At 40.7% G+C, this 11,369-nt stretch overlaps 1 long non-coding RNA gene across 1 annotated transcript; it reads left to right on the top strand.

Moving 5' to 3' along the window:
* Positions 1–434: 434 nt before the first annotated feature.
* On the top strand, positions 435–2,160 carry LOC112947603. The gene is made up of 2 exons (XR_003249445.1): positions 435–996; positions 2,095–2,160. It is a non-coding gene; the product is annotated as an uncharacterized LOC112947603 (long non-coding RNA).
* The last annotated feature ends 9,209 nt before the right edge of the window (positions 2,161–11,369 follow it).

Raw genomic sequence — 11,369 nt, 5'->3', positions numbered from 1 at the left:
GCTGTTTTTCTCACTTTTCCTTTTGATGGTGCTGAAAGAGAAAAAGGAAAGCGAGGCACAGGCCACCCAACGCCTACTCCATGGGTCTGGTTTGCTGAGACACCAACTTCACCTTCCTAACAAGGTTATTTCTGACAGCATGTGTAGATAAACATTTAGCAACCAGTTAAAAACAGCTTGAAACATTTGTGAGTTGGTTATGCAACATGAGGAGTCCAGAAATCAAACCTCAGCTCCGTACTGCTGTTKAATAGTTCTCTTTTGCAATATTTAGAAGTTCATCTTTTCATTTTTGCTAATGTATTCTGAAAAGGTGCGCAGAACCCACTGGTTTCATGTATTTTGTAATACTGCTTTAAACTAAGGAGGGTTTTTGTGTCCCTCTAGGTACATAATGGCAGCAGTCGTGCACTCTTAGTGCACTCAGGAATGGAAAAATGAGGCAAAGCAGTCATGCTGCTGGTGGGACATACCCCACCGAGGAGATGTAATGAGCTAACTACAGAAACAGGCAGGAGACGGGTGGCTTTAGTTATTATTTGGCACTGTCTACCTGTCTCTTCTCGATTTATATTCTAATTAATATTTTTATTAATGAAGTAATCTGTTCTTATTACCAGATACTGAGGTACTTTTTCATGCAGGAAATAGGAAATGCAGCTTTCACATTTAATGAAATACTAGTTGCTTGCTAGCTAAATACAGAAAGTAACTTGCCCTGGCCCAAAGTAGGCAGCCCWTCTGGTGGCAGTTTTACACAGATGTAGTAAGAGCCTGTTTTCTCTGTTGCTTTGTATTTTATTCTTAACATAGGGATATAGAACAAAGAAATGAGTTGGTGATACAGAAAAACATGCAATAGAAACAGTGCACCTTAATGCCTACAGAACTGTCTTAAGCTAATCTGAAGAAGCATAAAGTTGCTCGTTTACCTGTTCTTTGTGTTGTAGGTGCAGCTCAAAAGAAGACGACGACTACCAGAAGACATGAACAAAGGTTTCTGTCCTATTAAAGATACGAAAATATTCTTCATGTAGCTCTGTCTAATCTTTTGGTTTCCAGCATTCCAGTTTGTAATTGATTAACACTGCTGCTGTATTCTTCCTTACTTAGAATATACTTACTGTATTAGTGCCTGTTACATAGAGTGATGGCTTATTTTCTGGTTGAATTTTTTTTTATTGTGGTTAATGTAGGTAAATAAGCGTTACCATTCAGTGCCATTTTCTTAAAATGATAAAACGGCCATTCCAAAACCTGTCATTGAGAAAAASGTGTACCATTTTTATTAAAATCCATTTTTTAAACTAACAAATGTTTAAGCAGATGATGCACTYTTGAGGTTAAGCAGGATCCTTTCTTGTTTTAGTTCTGTCCCTCTTTTTAGTTCATAAACCAGAGACTGGCTGATACTGGRTTTCTCGTAAATAGGGGATTTGAGTCCTCTGCTTGAAACAGCTTCAGCCTTTTTCTTTTGGCAGCAATGGAGGGTCTTGAATCCTGGCTTCAAAAGCCACTAGAATAGCAGCCTCCCTTGTCACTGTGAAGGAACCCCTGCAGTTGAGGCAGGACCTGTCCCTTGGAGCCCTTAGTTGAAACTGCAGCAAACTGAATTGCAGTGCTTGCAGCTTGGACCAAGTTAAACAGCTGTGCAACAGTCTTGTCAAATTACTCTTCAGGAATAAGTAATCTGTGAAGGAGGATAATTACTCTGTTCCTCCTATATATAAAAACCTAATTGACTCTGCCTCCCTGAAGCTCAGTTCCATCGACTGTGCTGACTCCCATTCCCTTCTCTGTAACAGTGRCCAGCAGCTGCACGTTCAGCACGCTGGGCTGGGCCAGCATCTGGAAAAGCTCTGCCCTGCTCCCTGCCCTTTGCTCTTCCTAACCCCCATCCCCAAGGACAGACACGAAAGGCTCTTTTTTTTAGTGCTGAATCAGATGCATAGGCAGTTACAATCTCTTTATATATTTTTTTATATATATATAACTACAGTGTATGCTACTTTAAAAACTGTTTAAGAGCATTTGAYAATAGAATATAATGATTCTTTGAAATCCTTCTTAATAATACTTTATCTCCATACATAGGGTAAGTGGCATTATACATCTGAAGAACCTTTATGTATATATTGATCCCTACACAGAAGGCAAACCCGTATGTGAGACTGCTGGAAAAAGAACAATCTTCTACAGTATGTGTCAAACTGTAACTGGGAGCGGATGGTGTTGGGAAGCAACAATTGCTTGAATAAAAGAAGCTTAAAACTGACTTGTATCYTGTCTTCTGTTCTGCTTACAGAGCTTCTAAATATTTGAAAAAAAWTTAAATGCACTAAAAATGAAGCTTAGTTCTTTGAATTGTCTGCCTAGTTATTAAAGTTCTTGGAGATGTATTGATACAGCTTAACAGGGGAGAATAGAGTGCACTATTTGGTAGAGGTCACTAGCAAACTCYTGAGGTGATGACAGAGTTGGCCTCTATAAACCGTGTAACAAAGGGTTTCATGTGGCCTTTGGTTCGTTGTGGAAGATGGGAAGCTTCTTCCATAGCTTCCCTGTGCAAGCCTGAAAAATCTAAAATGAGGAAGAATGCAGGAATTCTGTTCCACACAATCCCAAAACACCTGCTTCTTAGACTGTTCCAGTCATTGCTTTCTTGAAAAGATCYCATGTGTTTGGAAGCATCTCCTGTGTAACTACATATATAGGAACCACATAGATATCGAAAATAAATTGAGAGACAGAGATGGAATAAATTCTATGTATAACCTGCTTAGGTGTGTGTGTTAAATGGAGCTATTTTCATGTCTTAACATTTGTTTACCTGCTGATTCTTTTAAGTCCTGTCAGCAACAAAAAACGGGTGGGGCTTGGCTTTGATTTCCCCCTGCTTGCTTGCTCTCCCTTTGCCTCCCCTGGCACTTTCACCCTTTCTTTCTGGAAGATACTCACCTGAGTGGCTTACAGAATTGCACGAATTACACTGTATCACAGTGAGGGAAACCGTGAATGTGCCSAATTCCTGTATTTGTAGGTATTCTTCATAAGAAGGAAACAAGTCAAATGGGAGAGTCAGCTTGTAGAAATGGGATGGGGTATGCRTATTTTCAAAGATATAACATGTAAATTATCCTTTAAGTCATCACTCTGAGAATACGGGTGGTACTTATTTAGAGGTAATAAGAAATATCACATGCAGGTGTGATGGTTGAAAAGCTGTAGCGTTGAAAGCTATTTGCTTGAGCCTTTGCTGAATGATCATGTGATGGGCACTTGATTTTTTGGAATAGTATTCCATTATATACCTCAAAMTATTAGGAGTATGCAGAAAGGATACTAGTTTCAAAGAAGCAGTGCCTRCAAATTCTTCAGAAAACTAAATCTCTACAAGTTTTTTAATAACTTTCACATACTTTGTTTCATGCAAGTCTGAACTCTCACATAGATCTCTTTGGTCAGTCAATACTGTAATCTTTCCACTGAGGCTGTTTATATGTAGGTGGTCTCCAGTCCCAGCTTTCTCCTGCGGACTCCCTAACCCCAAAGAGAAGCTAGGCTCTTTTGGGGGYTCCCAAGAGAGGAGGGCTAGGCTAAGTGCTCCTCGGGCTCCTCTGTCCTCCCACCACGTGCTGTGTATGGGCCTGGAGGGCCGCTCAAAGGGCCCTGCTAGTATCTTCATGTTAAGAATGAGGAAAGACCACAAGATCCTACATCTGGTGGTCCTTCCGTACAAGCTGCCCTGGTTCAGGCTGGGCAAACCTACCTCTCTCTTTAGAAAATAAAGCACGCTGATTAACCAGGGGCATGTCAGAACATTCTTACGCCATATTGGGAAAGGAAATGGATTTTAACATAGACTAGAAGTTAAACTTTTTGATGTGTTCTACAACTGTTTGAAAGCCTGTTTAGATGGGCAGCTGTAATAGACCTCAAGCAATATCCTGTCTTTTTGGAGAGGTAAATTTGTCACAGAATCTGATACCTCAACAGGCAGAGATACGAATTCGTAAGATTGAGGATGAAAGTGCATTTCTGTACCAAAGGGAAGGATGATACTGAGAAGGTCACCAAATACCTCAGTCTCCGAACGCTCCCAGTCTGGATTTGACATTGTGCATTTTCACCCTCCTAACAGTTCCAGTCCTTCTCCTAACAGGCTCCTTGCAAGTCTCACTGAATAAATTCAGGTGCGGCACTTTTTCCATCTCTGGTAAACGAGAGAACACTTTTACCTCAGGACCTTCTAAGGACAGATCAAAGCCTAATCTATCCTGTTTTGAAACAGCTCCCTTTTGTAAAGACTATTGGGAGCAGTGGGGAAGAGGAGAGAAAATCAGAATATGGAAATATTTTCATGTCTGGAGATTGATTCCTCAATTCTTTTGTATAGCATCTGATTTAAAGTTCAAAATTTTTTATATATATATTTTGTTTCTTAACTAATACTAATGTCAGTTAACATTGCTTTTTAATAATTTTGATGGTAAACCATCACCTTTTCATTCTTAGATGCATTGTTTTCTTCATTTAAAAGACTGTCCTCTGCGTTAGCATTTGTAACCCCAAACTATATTGGAAATCTGAGAAAGTATCTTCACTGCTATGTTCAGTCGTAGAATCAAAACTAGCAAAACAAAAAAAGGTTTCAGCTCTAGTACTGAAAGAAAAGTCTCCTTTTGGCCAGTAGATTAGTGATGGTGGCTGCTGAAGATCTGGGTAAGGTGMCATTTAACGTTGATTCACATGACCTCCTACAGCATGATTTACAGCCAAGAAGTTTAAAAACTCGTGTGAGTTGAAGGGAAACCTTGTGTTCTAATGTCCTAATGGGACCTAATGTGCCTGAGGAAGGAAATAAAGAGAAGTAAAGCAGACCTTCCATTGAGAGGAATAAAACGTCTTCAAGGTGAGATAGGGGCCATGCTGAATTAAGTGAGGATCTTGACTATATTAGGTAAGCGGAGGGTGCAGCTCTTAGCATCTCACGGCATAAGAAGGAAAGCCTTTCCTTCCTTTCCTTCCTCCATTTATTTGGAATTTGCAGCTATTCTGCTTTAATCAAATAGCAGCTGTGAACTACTTGCTCAGACTGGTTTTCAACGCCCATGTGCAACCAAAAGCCAACTCCGCTTCTCTCACATATAAAAGCAAGATTGCTGATTTTTATTTGAAGATCAAAAGCTAGGTGTCCCGTTACATTACCTTTCTGTTTTTCTTTTCGATGTTTTACCTATTCAACTTGTGACTCATCCACTCTATTGTAATAAAAATGTAAATTTTATTTGAAAAGAAATCTCATCTTCTACATGACAAGGGGTGTTCCCAAAAGGAATGTTTGTTCTCTTAGCCTACATGAGTCATGTTCAGCTTCAAAAGACTGAACCAACATCGTGTGCGAGATTTGCAAGTTATTTCAAGACTCCCACAGAAGACTCCTATCGGGTTTAGCTTCTCATGCAACTGTGCCACAAAAAARGCGGCAGGAGGGAAGGGGCCATTGCTGTGCTGCTCCTGCAGGAATCACAACACAGTGCTTAGTTTTGCTTTTCCAATAGACCGTAAACCAAAGCAAACACTAGCACACGCTGGGAGATCAAAACACAGCTAACAAACTACTGCAGCTGCGTAGTGCTCYGGGGCTGCCCTGCTCCTTCGCAGCTGACACCGCATGAAAGACATTCTGCTGTTGTTCAAAACAACGTATTGTGAAGTTTTGTACTAGAAACTATCATGTGCCCTAATACAGCAAGATGCCGGGCAAAATAACAAAACCTGCAGCATTCTCGTTTCATTTGCAGGGCACCCAGTCTCCTTTGTCCCAATAACCCAATGGGAAGCACCCAAGAGTACTGAGGGAATTGGCCGGGGTTATTGCTCAGCCGCTCTCCATCATCTCCGAGAGGTCCTGGAGAGCAGGGGAGGTGCCGGAGGACTGGAACATGCTACAGCATGAAAGGGAAAAGCAAAGGAAGTCTGAAAGGCACAAAGGAAACCATGGAGGGCTTTAAGCTGGCAAAGCATGAAAGGCAGGTGAGGGAGTTAACTAAAGTTTCTGTTGTTTCGTGGTCTGTCATCCCCACCATGAAAATAACGTTRTCTGCCTTTTGTGTGTTTGAGTGCTATGTAAGCCACCTGACTGCCACAGCGCTTTGCTGGGAAGGGAAGCAGAGTGGACAAGCAGCGCTCACTGTGGTTCTCCTAATTTCCAGGCTCCTTCCACCAGAGAGAGGTATGCATATTTTAACTGTTTTCCTCATTTTCTATAGAGGAAAATTCCAAAGGAACAGGTGCTCCAGGAATGTCCTGTAACGGAAGGTGCAGTCTCAAGGAGCTTCTCCCTCAAYGTTTTGAATCGTGTAGCTCAGAAAGTTTGTAAAATCTTTTGAAAAGCCTTTCTAAAGCCTGTCATTTGTGCACTGACTGCTAGCTAMAGCACAGAGCAGCACAATTCAGGGCAATTCCTCATCTAATGATAGGTAGAAGCATCAGAAGAAAATTCAGTAGTAGTAGTATGAGTGCAAAGGATATTCTCTACATTACAATTCATCCTGCTGATTTTGAATAATCCAATTCCATGAGATGATCTGGAGACTTGGTGATCACATATTTTAAAGGAGGAAGTATTCTTCTGCAATATCCCACTCATTCACGAAAACATTGACCAAAGCAGCATCACTGACTCACAGRGCCCAAACCATGACCTCCCAATTCAATAACCTCATGACTAGCAGTGGAGCTTTTCCACCAAATACACATTTTACAGTGTGGTTTAGTCTAGCTCACATTTCAGGGCAGCACAAGCCCTTCTAAATTTTGAATTTACCACTGTTTGCTTATACACCAAGTCAGTCACACTACTAAGAGAAATAAGTTCGGTTTGATGTTGCTTGTCCTTGACAAACACAGACTGTTTCATTCTGTTTTGTTATTACAGAATAGGAAGGAAAATTCCAAGAAACTCCCCACTAACGTGATGTACCTAATATTCTTTCGGTTGCATCTCCTCGGACGATAGTAGGCTTTGATACAAAACTTTAAGTGTGTAAGACCTGTCCTTGTATCACATCAGAAAGGTAAAAGGGTCAGGGCTAGTGCAATAGTRTGATCACACTGCAGTTTCTGCTCTTTTGTTGCTCAAATATCTGCGTTTTTGAAGTTTTACTCAAATAAGTAGTAAAAAAAAAAATTACTYAAAAATACTCAAACAAAAAGTGTTACTCAAATAGAACAATACTCCGCAATGCAGTTGAACAGGAAAAATATCCCGTTTAATAGCATAAATTTTAACAACTTTCAGAAGATTTCATTACCATTTTGGTAGATGTATTGTTACAAATTGCACATGATTTTTGTAAGCAGTTTAATTTCTAATTTTTAAAATACAGACTTAATCTTATTTTCAGCTTTTAAATTAACCTTCAAATTGACAAGTGAAGGAACTGTGAATTTTACATCTCTAAAATGTATTTATTTTTGTCTAATATAACAGGTTAACAATATACATTTAGAATAGATAATGGCTGAAAATCATAAAAGCCATGTCATAAAAACTTAATTTAGGGTGAACATATAATACCAGGAGGGATGCAAACTAGAAATACCATCAGTTTATTTTCACGTGTTTTTGAGGAAAACACTAAAAGTAACTGCATGAGTCAAAGTTCAAGTTTTCCATTTGCACAGACATTTCCTGTGTATTATAACACGTGGCRCGCAGTTATGAAATGTTAGTTGTAACCTAAAGTGGCAGACAGGCACAAAGGAACTTTTGATGATCTCAGGTATTACTTACATTGAAAGAGAAAGGTCAGTGTTTAAAAATATAATAACCAATCAAAAACCTCCTTTTCTCTGTATATATCTGCACTGCTCYTTTAATAATGAAAACCAAGGGCAGAGAGAGAACACAGGGAATCTATGGAAGAAATTATGTTCATAATGGAGTTAACTGGATATCTAACAGGTTTGTTTAAATATCAGGGATGCACTACTCAGAATGAGCCAGAGGAATATGGAATAAAAGAGAGTATCTCCTTGCTGAACAAAACCCATCATTGGTGTTGTGCTGCTTATTTCTGGATGACTCAGATCTGATCTCCACTAGGAACCTGTAAGAATTCTGTAAAAGACCAAATCCATTTGGGGATTAAGTACCTATGAGAACACTTCTCAGAGTTTTCTCTGGAAGAAGTTCTTTTATGTGGCACAATCTCTGCTAGTTCCAGTGAGCTGAACTTGACTATTAATAGTGTACTTAAAAAGCTGTGTCTCCATGTGAACAGGATGAGGATTCTTCTATTAAATAATTACCAATATTAATATTCTACTAAATAACTAGCAAATAATTAACAGTTAGGTGAGGGTTGGTCTCTTCTCCAAAATAACTACAAATACAACAAAAGGAAATGGCCTCAATTTGCGCCAGGGGAGGTTCAGGTTAGATAATAGGAAAAAAATCTACATGGAAAGAGTGGTGAAGCCTTGGAACAGGCTGCGCTGGGAAGTGGTGGAGTCACCATCCCTGGTAGTGTTCAAGAAACGCGTAGATGAGGCGCTTAGGGACATGGTTTAGCAGGCAGGGTGTCGAAGGGCTTACAGTTGGACTTGATGATCTTGAAGGTCTTTTCCAACTATAATGACTATGATTCTGTGATTCTGATTTCCCAGAGAGTTAACTAAAAACACCAAATAAGTCCTCTCTGGAAAACAGGGTTGATTTATTTGCATTATTCATTGTTAGTCACAAAAGGAAACACCAGACATAATTTCATCTTCCATTGCTGTAAATTAATATTGCAGCACTCACTGATGAAGAAAATTCAGTTCTTGCTATTTCATCTATTAACCAGTTATTACAGTTGTATCCTTCCCCTGTGCAAACACATATATCATAAACACACAAAGTCCATCTGGTGACACAGCTCTGCACCACCAGACCTAATAAACTCTGCTGCTGATAGCAGAGCTTTCCCACACTGAAAAAAAGGTTCTTTATTGTTGCCTATGTTGGCAATGGCACATGAGCACATACTACCACAGAAAGCAGTGTGTGATGCCAGTGAGGCAGCCTGCATTTAGCCAAGGAATCGGCCGGTATTACTCAGAGTAGTTAGCGCAGCAAATCTATGAAAAGAAAAGCAATGGTGGGCACAGTAAAACTTGAAGGTTTCACCTAAGCACAGCTAGCCCCAGAGCCCACCCCGGCTGTGGGGATGCTGCTCGCGCTGGGACGTGTTCCTCAGCACACGCAAGCTTCGCTCCTGGCCTCGGAGCTGCTGCCGCCGCCGCTCAGGCCGCCCCCGGGCACGGCGCCATTTTGTGCAGCAGCCCCCGCACCTCATGGCCCACGACCGACCGTTTGTGCCTCGGCATGGGGAGGGAAGGGGTGCGGCAGGGCAACCTCCCTGCSTTGGCCTCTGCTCTTCCACTCCCTCTTCTCCCTCTTGTCTGCCCTGGTCCTGCTGCCACCTCCACACCCCCGCTGCTCAGCGCTGCGCGGACTGCCGCCATGCCGGCCCCCTGTGGTGCTGGGGGAGCCACCGACCGGCACGCAGAGAACTCGGCGCTGCCTCTTGCGGTTTCACATCCGCATTAGATGTGGCCTCTTCGGCCTGGCTCCGGATGATTTCTGAACAGCAGGAAATAGTTTGGGTTTCCTTCGTGCTTTGCCTGCCCGCAGCCCCACGTTGGCTCGGGTGGCAGCAGCTGACGCGGCCCCTCTCCCCCTCCTTGTCCCGCTCCCGCGTCCCTTGGTCCCACTTTCCCCTTGGTGAGGGGCCTGCAAGCAAAGGTGACAGCAGACACCTTGTTTTCATGCAAGTCTATTTTCTGTAAGTAACAAAAATTAAGTCCACCATCTAATCTTGGCAGATGTGCTTCCTCTGAGACTATTTGCTTCCCTTTACATTGCTCAGTATTCTGCACTATTCGTTGCTCATCTACTTAAGGGTTTAGATAAAGACTGCACATGCAAAGCTATCAAGACATATAAAACCACCCTACTTTCCCTTCAGATACTAGGCACTGTCAAGTTCCACTTTCAAAAACGATTTCTCAATTCTTAGCTTCATTTTTAAGTTTGTGGTCTTACCCCATCTGAAACATTTTGTCTTGGTACTGCATACTGGCCATGGCCAAGTCAGGGAAGTTTAGCCAGTTTTCTTACCTTAAACTGAAATGCCACTAGTTCGCAGTGTGCAGAGGATGTTTTATAAACCATCTTGTTTCTTTGCATACTGATGAATTTTCTCAGCTGAAAGTCAAACTACTACTACTACTACAAGTGATTCCATAAGTGAAAAGCCTTTAATTAGAACCAATAAACAGATTTAAATGGTTACTCTGAAAGAAAATTTCGCTCTAAGCATTTTCTTTCTGGTGAGACAGCAGTTTAAAAATTATACTCCCAAACTAGCTATCAGTGCTTCACAAAGTGCATTGTTACTCCTTATGGGTTCTTTGCTTTCAGAATTTAACATATGCCATCTGTCATAAAGACATTATGATCCAGAACAAGTAGTTAGGCCACCAGTGAAAGGAAGACAAGTTCTAGCCATGAGTAAAAAGCCTAACCTCTGAGACTTAATAAGTAGGTACCTGCACCTGTACCTACCTACAACAAACTATTGGATAAGTAAGAGACAATAACCCATTAGTAACAGCTTGAGTGTTGGGATGTTTGGAAAGAGAGCAAGCTGTTTGCAAAGCAAGAAGAACGGATGAAAATTTATCACAGGTTGTGAACATACAGAAGAAAACAAATTATTTGCAAGTGCTGAACATAAAGCACAAATGCAATATATGTCCCTTTCATCCCTAGCCAGGTAGGAAAGCAATCAAGGACTCAAAATCAGTAAACCATGATTTCAAGATGACTGTTTGCTATCACGTCACATCTTTTTATTTCCAATACTCCAAATGTTTGTACAAGTATTTCATTAGCAACTGAGATTACAGATGGTATCCTATTTGTTCAGAGACTTGCATTGCAAGTCCTCCAATAGTTGGCCTTTTTTTTTTTATATATCGTGCATATATATGCTATATATGCATATATGCTATTGTACATATATGTGTGTGTATGTATATATGCATAAAAATAATTTTGACAAGCTTATATCTGAATGAATTTACCTCAACATGAATTTACTTTAGCAGAAGAGCAATTGCTAAGTCGTTTACTTGCTTAGTATTTACTTTAGAGGCTATCATAGTGAGATCCTAATTTGGTTGTGGGCATATTGAGAAGCCTTATAAGCTTACCATTATAGTACTTTTAATATTTAAATTTGCTAGTTTAACTGCTTTGACCCCTCTCCTTCACAGTACTATCAAAGAGGAAGAAATACTGACCTTGTCTACAT

The sequence above is a fragment of the Nothoprocta perdicaria genome, unplaced genomic scaffold, assembly GCF_003342845.1.
Source record: "Nothoprocta perdicaria isolate Ctin4 unplaced genomic scaffold, notPer1 scaffold_24, whole genome shotgun sequence".
In the NCBI taxonomy this organism is placed as follows: Eukaryota; Metazoa; Chordata; class Aves; order Tinamiformes; family Tinamidae; genus Nothoprocta; species Nothoprocta perdicaria.
Note: the sequence above shows the minus strand (reverse complement) of the source record. Positions and strands in the feature narration are given on the sequence as shown.